This window comes from Cryptomeria japonica, chromosome 5, assembly GCF_030272615.1.
Source record: "Cryptomeria japonica chromosome 5, Sugi_1.0, whole genome shotgun sequence".
NCBI lineage: Eukaryota > Viridiplantae > Streptophyta > Pinopsida > Cupressales > Cupressaceae > Cryptomeria > Cryptomeria japonica.
In genome coordinates, this window is record NC_081409.1 from 81,033,802 (window position 1) to 81,047,115 (window position 13,314).

At 38.6% G+C, this 13,314-nt stretch overlaps 1 pseudogene; it reads left to right on the forward strand.

Moving 5' to 3' along the window:
* The first annotated feature begins 3,405 nt into the window (after window positions 1-3,405).
* The window catches only part of LOC131032781 (probable aldo-keto reductase 3), a 53,177-nt pseudogene continuing 43,268 nt past the window's right edge, over window positions 3,406-13,314 (forward strand).

Here is a 13,314-nt window from a genome sequence, read left to right on the forward strand (position 1 = left end):
ACTTTTAAAAACATGGCTCAAACAAGATCAATGAGAAACTGATAACCAAAAATTGAAGAGGAGGAAGAAAACCTCATTGACTATCATGAGGCCTTTGGAGGAGGCACTAATGATGAAGATCCCAACACTCCAACTCCAAAAGATATCGAAAGAGCACAACATAATCCCAAATTCAACAGACTCTTTGATGAAATCCTTAGAAACAATGTTAATGCTCATTTCTTGAGACTTGCTCAAGAGGGTGCCAAACTTCCCTCCAACTTTGATACAACACAAATACAACAAACCTCTAAGAAACATAGCCATAACGATGGTGGAGGAGGTAGATACTACTTCCGGTATGACCATAATCATCAAGGCAATCCTCCACCACCTCCTCCTCCTTTAGAAATAGACATGTTGAGGCAACAAGTAGAAAATATCGCTCAACAACTGAATAGTGGTGTGAAGACTACTCGGTTCTCACTTAACAAATTTTTTTCCTATCCTTTTGATAGGAACACGCTTATGCCACCTTTTCCATGAGGGTTCAAAACACCCAAATTTGAAAAGTATAGGGGCAAAAGAGATCCTAGGGATCTTGTGCGAGAATTTAACTCTGCTTGCTTAGAGGTGGCCTATGAGGACACATATCTAATGCACCTTTTTCCTCAAATTTTGGGAGGCACAACCACTCAATGGGTTTCACAACTACTAGGTGGCATTAGAAAATTTTAAGAACTGGTCCAAAAATTCATCGCTCATTATGCACACAACATAGAACATGATGTCACCATGGCAGATTTATGCAACACCAAACAAAAACCAAAGGAGTTGTTCTCAAATTTCCTACAACATTGGAGACAACTATCTAAAAGACGCTCCCTTCATCTACATGAGCAAGAACTAGTGGAAATTTTCATTTCCAACTTAAATGATGAAATGGAATTTCATTTAAAAATGAAGGGTACAGAATCATTCGAAGAAATGATCACTCAAGGACTAAAATGTGAAAGAGCCCTCATTAAAAAGGGACTTATCAAAATTTACAATGAGCTGAAAGCTGGTCCTCGTCCACATTATAATAGTGATAAACCAAATTTTTGGATCAAAATCAAGACCGTTGTCAATGATGGTATAGTGTATGCAAGAACAAAAAAAATTGGACAACCTGTGGTCAGGTTTTCTGGACAAATTCCCCCTCCTATAAACAACACCATCAATAATCCACAAAAACAAGGTCGTAATACACAACAAGAGGAACCAAAACCAAAGCAACAAAACTATAAGCCAAATCTTACATCAATTGGTATCCTCCAATCTTGTGACTTTACCAAAAACATATAATTATGAGCCTCAAGTCAAGCCTCCATGGTGGCGAGATCATGAACATTGTGAATTTCACCAAGGAAGAGGGCATAAAACAAGCAATTGCCATCGACTAAAAGATCTTGTTCAAGATCATATTGATAGAGGAGAAATTGAAATTGAGGGACATGAACCAAGAAATTGCTACTCTATGAGAACACAAAAGTGCTACTTTGGACAATAGCACTGAAGTATTTACAAACACGCAAAAAAACTAACAAAAGCACTAAAATATGAACAACAATGCTAATTTAACAATATTGTAACAATATTCACCATCAAACAAAGATCACTATGCCTAACAATGAAGAAGCTATCCCTTCCTCATCATATGTTAACCTAGCCTCTCTTTCCAGCTTAACAACCCATATACCAAAGTAGGAGAAATTGAAAATGAAAATGGTTGAGGAAGGTCCCGGGGAATATAATCTTAGCCAACTCTTTTCTATTGGGCAGTTACTCACATCCCCTAGAACTCATGGCAAACCCCAAGATTTACTTCAAACACCACTGGCCAAAAGAACTTGCACTTTGGCATAATTCACCCCTAGTAGAAGTCAAGAGGAGGAAACCATGAATGAAGACCTGGCATAATGGATCTACTCAGACCCTATCAACAAAGAAAGCCCAAAGGAAAAGCTCCCCACTGACAAATATGGCAAAGGTTTCACTATAATGCAAAGAATAGGCTATGATGGCCATAGTGCTTTGGGACCTTGCAAGAAAGGATGACAAGATCCCTTACAACCAGAGTTGAAATTAAGAGATAAAATTGGAGTAGGTTTTGAAAAAGAATCTCTTCCTAAGCTTAAATTCAAAGGAAAACCCAACAAACCCATGTATCAACTAGTTACTCCAAAGCACAAGAAGAAAGAGGAGATTGTTAAGGAACCAGAAGTCCACAAGTAGGTAAGTGCCCTAGAAGCTGATCAGAATATGGAAAAGGATACCATGGAAGAGACTCTTAGGGTTGTAGACACAACTTCCACCCAGCACACCCCTAAAGAAGAACAAGTAACCTCTAGAAAAGCTGAGCCCCCCTCTAGCTCTCCCCTCGAGGGTTTGAAAGGTTTCATGGAAACTATGGAGTGGCTTATCAATGGTTACAAGAAAGCTGTGGACAAAAACAAAAAAATCTGCAATAGAGTCTTGATTCTAGAAACCATCAATACTGGGGAAGGGAAGACTATGGCCAACTACATAAAGGACCTAAAAAACACCATTGCCAAAGCCGAAAACATAAGAGATCCTTTCAACCCTAGGTTTGAAAAAATTGAGAAGGGTTTGTTGGAAAGGAAAAATCTTGTTGACACTAACTACCAAACCCTCTCGGACACTGTTAGCAAAATTGGTAAAATTGAGGATTGTCTGAAGAACATTGCTGAATAGAGCCTTAGTAGCCTAAAGATTTCAGCTAACAACACCCACACTCTCATCAACAAACCGGATGAAGAAAAGGAAATCCTGGACATTGAAGGAACAAAGGAAGTTCAAGGTCCCAGAACCCGTACTAGAGGCAAAAAGAAGGAAAAGAAACCGAACAAGGATCTAGAAGACCTTAAAGCTGTCGAGGCCACCTACAATGAGCTGGTGATAAAGGCAAAGGACCTATTGAAGAAAATTATTGTGTAGCGCCTTCTTTGTTTCTTTGTTGTTTTTTGTTTTGCTGTCCTTTCAGTTCGCTGGCCTTTTGGCTAGTCTTTTTGTTTATGGTTATTAAGCACTGAACTTTCTGGTGCCTTATCTTTATCTTCTTTATAAAGTTTTTGAGTCCTGAAAACCTACTTTTTTAATTAATCAAAACTAGTTACTCCAAAGATAAAATCCTTGACTATATCTGCCATACCAACAACCCCATCAGTAGCACCCGCAACACCAATGACACCAATAACCCCACCAGCAACATCAGTACCATCCACAACACCAACAGTACCAATAACCCCACCACTAGCACCAACAACACAAGAAGAACCACCTATCCCACCTCCAATAGTACATAAGCCAGTAACCAATGCACTATTCAATTCAAAAGACATCCCATCTTGGTATAGTAATTGAATGCTAGAGAGTGATTCTGAGATAGACTCACATGAGTGGAAATGGGATTCGGTGCACTTAAATACTTTAGATGTGGAAGAAACATCACCCCCTCCACCTCGTAAGGATATACTAGTTTATGGAGGAGCATGGATTAAAAGTTTTTGGGTTACTGAGCTAGAAGCAACTTCCACAGGCCCTACATCAAATCCTACGCCTAAATTTGGTAGGGAGAGTACCATCGATCAACTTCACACCTCCATATTAACCCTCACTGATGCCTCCCACAAACTCAACTTAATCGATGAAGTAATGCCTATCATTCATCCCGAACTCATTGAATGGAACCAACCAAATCACCCATACCTTGACCATTTCCAAAATGATGAGGCACTCATAGACGTTTTAGAATTACGGGATAGCATACCAAGTGGGGATCATAAATCTGATTTTGCTATCAAACTTAATAGCGCAACATACTTTGGGGCAGATGCCAAACCTTTTAGTTGTAAAAATATTACAATAAAACATGGATCTTCTAGTGAAAACCACACTATGGCACTTTTTGATCCCAAAAAAGTAAAAAACAAAGAGAGTATCCAAAGGTGAAAAGCTCTCTGAGGTGCCTAAGGATGAAAGGTTTGGCATCCTCCCCTTAAGTACAAATCAGGAGAGATCAACCATCCTAATAAAGGAAACAAAATAATTCAATGTGCGGACCCCTGAGACTCCTCACCAAATACATTTGGCATGTCTATTAACTCCTGAAGAACAACCAAAATTTGTGGAATTCTTTGCATGGTCTTCTGCAGACATGCCCGACTTAGATCCAGATTTGGTCATGCATCACCTAACTGTATTAGAAGCAGCTAAACCAGTCAAAAAAAAGCTCAAAAAGATGCACCCATGGATTGTCCTTCTTGTCAAGGTTGAACTTAAAAATCTCTTGGATGTTGGTTTCATTAGACCAATTGATTATGTAGAGTGGATCTCCAATATTGCACCTATTGGTAAACCTAATGGGGGCATCTGTATCTATATAGATTTCAAGGATTTAAACAAGGCATATCCTAAAGATGAATTCCCCTTACCAAACATCGACATTATTGTCGATCTAACAGCAGGTCATGCAATGATTTCTCTTATGGATGGCTTTTCAAGATACAACCAGATTAAAATTGCTCCAAAGGATCAACACAAAACTGTTTTCACATGTTCATGGGGAACATACTATTGGAATGTGATTCCATTTGGTCTAAAGAATGCAGGGGAAACATATCAAAGAGCCATGATTACCATCTTCCATGACATGATGCACACCATAATGGAAGATTATGTGGATGATTTACTAGCTAAATCATTAACAAGAGAAGGTCATCTTGCAGTACTGGATAAAATCTTCAACAAATTAGAACAATATCACGTCTATCTCAATCCAAAGAAATGTGTCTTTGGACTAACTTTTGGGAAGCTCATAGGATACATTATCTCAAGTAAAGGCATTGAGGTAGATCCTGTGAAAGTCAAGGAAATCATGGACATGCCACCTCCAAAGAATATTAGTTAGTTGAGGACACTAAAAGGGCAGCTACAATCAATTCGGTGGTTCATTGCACAATTGGTTGATAAATGTCATCCCTTCACCCATCTGTTACATAAAAATATCTGCTTTCAATGGGATGAAAAATGCCAAGAAGCATTCCAAATGCTTAAAGACTACCTAATGAATATACTATTGTTGATTCCACCAGATCCAAGAAGACCTCTATTGCTATACATTTCAGCTACAAACATGACATTAGGAGTACTGTTGGCACAACACAATGTGGAAGGAAAAGAATGTGTCGTATACTACGTCTCTCAAACACTGGTAGGCTACGAAATCAACTACATGCCTATTGAGTGAGCTTTCCTAGCAGTTATCTTGGAAGCCACCAAATTGAGGCACTACATGTTAACATACAAGGTACAACTTATTGCCAAGATAGATCCACTCAAGTACCTACTCAACAAGGTAACATTGACAGGCCACTTGGACAAATGGGTTATGATTCTGAGTGAATTTGATATTGAGTATGTGGACCACAAAGCTATCAAGGGATAGGTTATTGCAGATTAGTTGGCTGATGCACCACTCAAAGGCGACCATCTTCTTATTTCCAACTTCCTGGATGAATAAATTTCAATGATCACAACTACACAACCCTAGAAGCTATATTTTGATGGCTCATACACCATACATGGCTCGAGAGTAGGTATTATTTTTATCACACCTCAAGGTGACAACATCCTGAAGTCCTACAGACTCACTTTCCCCTGCACAAATAATATAGCAGAATATGAGGCCTTGATCAGAGGACTCAGATTGGCCACACAATGGAATTTGAAAGAGTTAAAAGTATATGGAGATTCCCAGCTAGTCATCTGACAAGTCATCGATGAATACCGAAAAAAGGATGATAAATTCATGCGGTATAAAATGATGGTGGATAGTTTCTAAGAATCATTTACAACTATCACATTTGAGCAAGTACCAAGAGATAAGAATTGAGTTGCTGACACAATGGCTACAAGTGCATCTCTCCTAGATGTTCCACAAAATTCGACACGCTATGATTTTTTGGTAGAACAACTTTGGATGCCTGCTTATGATATCCCTGAATCTGAAATGATGTGTCACCTTGTCAATTCTGACTCCCCATGGTATGGTGATATTTTCACTTACCTCCATGACCACACACTTCCCCCTAACCAATCAAACAACCAACAAAAAACTTTTATCTGCCAAACCACACGATACACCATCATTGTCAAAACCCTATATAAAGGAAGTCTTGATGGTACTCTCCTTCGATGTTTGGAACAAGATGAGATAACAATATCCTTGGAAGAGGCACATGAATGAATTTATGGGGCTCATTCAAGAGGTCCTTCACTAGCAAAGAAAATCATGGGAGTTGGATACTATTGGCCCTCCATGGAAAAAGACTCCTACTACTTTGTCAGAGAGTGCAAGAAGTGCCAAGTTCATAGAAACCTGATACATGCCCCATCATAGGAATTGCAACCTATCACAATACCATGGCCCTTTTCTCAATGGGGACTTGACCTTATGGGTAAAATCCATCCATCTTCATCCAACGGTCATAAATTTATCATTACCACCACAAAATACTTCACAAAGTGGATCGAAGTTGTTCCACTCACCCAAGTCACTAGCAAGAAAATCGTCTCATTCATCCTCAGTTACATCATCTGTCGATATGGTGTACCCATTTCCATCATCATAGATAATAGGATTCCTTTCAAAAATCAGGATGTCTGTGAACTCTGTAAGAAGTTTCATATGCAACACCATTTTTCCAATCCATATTACCCACAAGGCAATGGTCAAGCTGAAGCATCCAACAAGAATATATTGAGGATCCTTAAAAAAATGGTCAATGATGTTGGTCGTGATTGGCACATTCGATTGCATCTAGCACGATGGGCATATTGAACTAGCATTCAAACCCCTACAGGTGCAACCCCCTACTCACTGTTTTATGGAGTAGAAGCCATTTTGCCTATTGAGGTTGAAATACCATTTCTATGGGTCTCCTTGCACAATATGATAGATGATGAAGCATATTGAGTCTCCCATCTTCAGGACTTGGAATTGCTTGATGAAAAGCGACAAGCTGCCTACATACACCTAAAAGCCTATCAACAGTGTATGAGCAGAAGCTACAATCATCGGGTCAAACCTCACACATTTGAAATAGGAGATCTTGTTCTCAGGGAGATTCCTTGCAATCAACTAAACAAATAACACCAGGGCAAATTTGAATCCAATTGGCTGGGTCCATATGTCATCACTGTCATCTTCAGGTCTAGGGCATATCAGTTAGCAACTTCAGAAGGTGAACCACTAGCAGATACGATCAACAAAATGCATGTAAAAAGGTTTCATACATAAGATGTGTAGAGCATCAGGCTGCTCCAATCTCAGAAAATACCAAGAACATTCAGAAAACAGTCCTGAAAAAATACAAAAACTACAAAAATCAAGAAAATAGTAAAGAAAAAATCATTCATCCAAATGGTGAAAACCACTCTGGTGGCACCTTGGGTAAGTACAGTGGTGAAAACCTAGAAAATAGGCGCCATTCATAAGGGCTATGGCTCCATTTTATTTCAGACTTGTTGTGATCACATCCATTGCATCCATTCATCCATCATTTATACCATGGCTTGTTATTGTTCTGCAATCAGGGTTGTTACTACATGTATCCCACTAGCGACATCTAACTAGGGGTAAATGTTCTTAAACCTACTGATGGAAGTGGATTCTCCATTTCTTGTGATTTATTGAGTTGCTCATTCAAAAATGTCTTGAAATAATACCAAAAACATTCATAAAAACTTAGAAAAACCCAAAAACATTTGCAAAATGTCCTAAAGAAAATACCAAAAACATTCACAACATTCAAAAAATCCAAAAACATGACAAAAACATCAAAATCAATCAAAAACATTTCAAAGCATATTATTCCTTGTACATACACATCACAACAAACACAACACAACATTTTGAGTTACTCAAATGAAGACCACTTATTAAATCAACCAACCAATCAAAACATCTGCACACAACCGTCTTCCTAAGGATGCATCTTTCCTCACAGACAAGACATGGTAACATTTTATGTGACAAGAAAATTTAGTTTGGCTGATAAGTACTTGTTGATTTGTTATTTATTTATTTATATCAGGTTCCTACACTACTCCAAGATATCCACAAGTGATTATAGTAGTCGGGATGGCTCCTGATATCTTTTTCTTTGTTTGCTATCTACAGATTGGTCCAATGAAGTTCTGGGGCATGTACTAATGGTGTCTACGTGGGAAGTTCACTAAGCTACATGATCCTATGCAAAAATACTGTCATGGATCACTATGGCTTACTGACTACAGCGTATACCTAGACCATTTGTACATGAACCAAAATGGAGGGGAACTTTCCTTGTCTACGATGTTTGCTTATAGGTGAAATGCTCAACAGTGATTTTGGATACCTCAACCAAGATCGATACTACCATGCTTGATGATGAAAATTAGGCACTATGAATAATCCATGGATCGTCATTTCATCTCATCTATTTATATTGTTCATATCTATTATTGCATACAATTGATTCAGGTTTCTATGAGAAATCTAAGCCTAATATAAGTTTGTTTTGGGTATAATCACAATGGAGTTCTCTGATACATCATCTCACATCTCCATTCCACATTTGCATTTTCCCACTAACTTGCATTCATCTATCATGAAGGCATGGCATCATCATTTAGTTGCATCAAATGCATTCATTTCATTATCATTTACTTGCATTTGGATTCATTAAATGCATTCAGATATTCATTAAATGCATTCAGATATTCATTAAGTGCATTCAAATATTCATTTAAGTACATTTGTTTATTCATCAATAAAGTGCATTCAAAACATCAAGTGCATTTTATTCTCATTTAGTTGCCTTTCAAATCATTTCATTCATTCACTTCCATTTTAGTTACATTTTAGTCATTAAGGTGCATTTACTATAATTTAGCTGCATCTCAACCATTAAGTTTCATTCATCTAATCATTAAAAATCATTCATCATCATTTAGTTGTTTAGTACATTCATTTATCATCATTTAGTTGCATTTAAATGCATTTGTTTATCCATCATCAAGAACATTCATCTATCCATTTAGTGCATTCATTTAATCATTAAGGTGCATTTTTTATCATTTAGTTGCATTTCACATCATTTCATTTGTTTAGATTCATTTAGTTGCCTTTCAAATCATTCCATCATTTAGTTGCATTAAGTGCATACATTTATTATCATTTAAAGTGCATTAAGTACATTCAACCATTCATTTCATTGCATTCATCTAGAAGCATACATAAAATTTTCATAAACATTTCATTCATTTAGATTCATCTTAAAAGAATGCATCCTTTACTCATATCATCATCTCATCATATTCAACATGTACAGTATTATCTATCATAATATCACTATTCATTATCTCATCTCATTATTTAGCATAAATCATCATCATTGCATCACATGAATATCATTCCAAAAGCATCATCCATCTATTCACCTACATCCACATGTTAGAAAATCATCCATATCATACATATAGAAATCATATCATCAACATGTACATCTAGAAAGTAAACATCTCCATAGCATGTATCTAAGCATAACTCATATCATCATCCTACATAATAACATACATGTCATCACATGGATCCATATCATATCATCACCACAAAAATGAGATCTCATCATATACCGCATCAAAAAGAATACATGTATTAGAGTACAATGATGTCTACAAATATCGTCTACCAAGAGCCATCCAAGTATCAGTCTAGTAACAATGTAACAATGCATAGAAACACCTCAAATGACACTCTGTCCAAATGCTTCTCCCCCACCGCCCTCACCATCTTGCCGAGGAGGACCCATAACACCACCACTGGTTTGAACCCTCTGAGACCATTTTGATCTCACCCACTACATCTGAGGGTAGCTCATCACTCGCTGACTAATTGGCACAACCTTCTCATATAATCCCTGCCAGTAGTCAATCTTTGCCCCTGCCTGCCGTAACTCCCTCAGCACCTGCCCAGTTGGACCCTATCCCTGTACTCCCTCCAAAACCCAAACTTTGTCTTGTAGCTCCCTCACTCTATCCACCGGATCATCTATCTCTCACACAACTATAGTCAACTCAGCCTCCCATGCAAAAAGGAGGACATCCCTAGTTGCAATATCTACCTCTCTATCCTCTAACTGTGCCTCGGTTGCTGTCAACCTCATCTACAACTGTATTATCATAAAATCCCATAGGTCTCTCTCTCCTCCACCTACGACTCCCTCTTCCATCTCCATAGGATCCTCTCCACCACCTCCTGCTCCCTCTCCCATCTTCATTGCCTCATCACCACCCTCTCCCTCACCAACATCTATCCCTCCTACTCTCATTGCTCCCTATATGAGCGGACCCTATGATAGTTGTAAAGTCTGCCCACCTCTACCTCTCCTTTGTAACTGTCCTCCTCCACCACCTCCATCCCCAAATCTACCTCCACCCCAAAATTCACCTCCCCCACCACCTCCACCTCCTCTTGGTCCTCCAAAAGCTCCACCTCCCCCACCACCTCCACCTACTCCTCCTCCTCCAAAACCTCCCTCACCTCTGTCGACTCTCCTCCTCCATTGCTGTGCTCTGTCATCGTCAAACAGTGGTATGGGCTCTATAGAATCTGAAATCCATGAAATTGGATGAGCGACATGATACTGTGTATACTCCTCTATCACCCCCACATCTAAAATCTCTAGCCTCATCTGCCATGGTCTCACCTATAATGTATGGAACTCTACAAGTGCTTGATCATAGGGCAACACTGGCCCCCATTGCCATCTCTCCCGCACTACCAGTGCATACTCCCCCAAACTATCTCATCACTCTCCCTGGGAACTGTCTCTCCACAACATAGGATGTGCGACCAATCAAAAAATGAGTCACATATACATACGACAAGGCCTCTCCATCATCCTCCCAGACCTCATAATTAGTGTACAACCTCCATGTGACCATATCTAAGTCATCCAATGCCCGCCGCCAAAACTCCAAGTTCCCCAAATGGAGCTGTGTCGTCAAACATCCATACATAAAAACATAGGGTTGATCTATCACCCTAAACCTCAAACATATCGGTCGTGTGACTGGAAAGTTCTCCCAAGCCCAGATATGTAATAAAGTGATCCCTACCCCTAGTGATCTACTCTCTTGGTACACCACCTCGTGCAAATCCCTATAAAGGTGCGGTAACACACATGGCCCCCATGCATAGCAAATCCCCTCTATCACCATCTTCTCTATAAGCTAGCCCCAACCAATGACTAATCCATGCGAACGTCAATCAAGGAAAAAGAAAACCCCTACGATACCTTCTAGTACTGATGGTAGAGGCTCATAAAGCGCTGCTATATCCTCCTACGCCATAGAGCCATTCTTAATGTATACGTCCTCGACAAATATCCTCTGCACGACTGGCATCCCTAGGTGTTGATCATATATCATGAGCTCCCCTCTAATCATGATATGAAGTATCCTCCAAACATCCTCCAAGGTCAGAGTCATCTCTCCCATTGCTAAAGGAAAGGAGCACGTCTCATTGTACCATCGCTCGGCCAACACTATCGATAATCTCTGATTCACTTGAATCACGAGTAGGTACATTATGTCATATAAACCAATTGCACATACACAATCAATCTCTACGTTCGATAAATATCAGTTGTTTTTCTACAAACTTTCTTAAGTTTCAACCTAGACTATCAACAGATACTTTTCAATCAAGTATCTTCGGATCTCAACAGGTAATCAATTATGGAAAACCTAGACTACAACAGGCATTTATCACAATGACCTAGTCTCAACGGGGCTGCTATGATTCACCAAAACAACCAATGAATCAATCAACATAGGCATCAAGAGATATTTTATCTAACACTGGGTCATTTTATCACAATCGCACTACTCTACTGACAATAGAATTATTACTATGATACACCTGCGCTAAAACAACAATAACGCTACAATAGCTATACCATCGCACTATTTTATTGCAAAAGTGCCACAACACCTACACAATAGTGCTACACTACAAAAGCGCTATCACTATGACACAAAATTTCTAACTGGAAAACAACACTAAAACAACTATGTAATGGTGTCATTGCAGCACAATAGCGCTACTTTAGGCGACAAAAGCACTAAAACATAGGTTTAGCGCTATTGTCTTACTTGGACTTTAACACTTGAAAAAACATGACAAAAATGCATAAAAAGAAAAATTTAAGATTTGTGTACCGCTGGTCCGTAGTTCTCTGGCCACTAGTATTGATGGATCCGCTCTAGCCGGTGATCTGCTATAGGCACGACCATGATGAATGGTTCTCACTCCTTTCCCAAAGGTCACTATCAGAGCTCCAAACTACTAGGGAGATAGGTGCAAATGAGAGTTTTACCACTTCCCCTCCAAATATAACCCCCAACCCTATCCCTAATTCACCGCGCTCACGACCATGGTCCTTGTGAACTTCAGAAGCTTCTCATTTCTCCGTATTAACTCCATTGTCTACCATTCTTTCACCATTATTTCTAAATTCTTCTCTTCTACCTCCCCCCAGCTTCTTTCTCTTTTTCGAGAGATCACCTGATTTTTTGAATTTTTTCGGCCCATCTCTCGAGGGGGCATACCACCCATTAAATTAACATTTCTAGGGCATATTTCTCTTACATATTTTTCTTTCTTTGAAATGACGCAATAAATTGCAACGTCTCAAAGAGGGGCAAATGTAGACACATAAATCTGTCCACTTAATTAAATGAAAATTAAGTAATTATTTGATTATTTAGCCATTAGTCAACAATTAATATTCATCTTCAACCTCGTCTTCTATTAACTAAATAAATTGTTCAATTTATTTAAATTAATTCATTAAACCATACTTCAACAATTAATTAAATGAATAAAGCATATTTGTTTAGTTTAGCCCCTTTCCTCATTTAAATAAATAAATAAATATTTATTTAAATCTCTAAAACTCCCCCCACTTGCATTCTCCTACAAATGAAATTTGCACAATTTTAGTTGAAATAAATGAATTTTATTTTAATTAAAATCCTATTTTATCTCACCCACCAAACCCACTTGCATCCTAAACCCCTTCTAGATTCTTCTAATCCATTCCAAATTAGCCTAATCCTATCCCCTAATTATTGTCACATTCCTAAGAAAAGAGAAATCACTTCTTAAAGCCTCCAAAGTCTTTGAAAAGCATTAAAGGCTTTTGTTCTCCAACAAGTTAACCC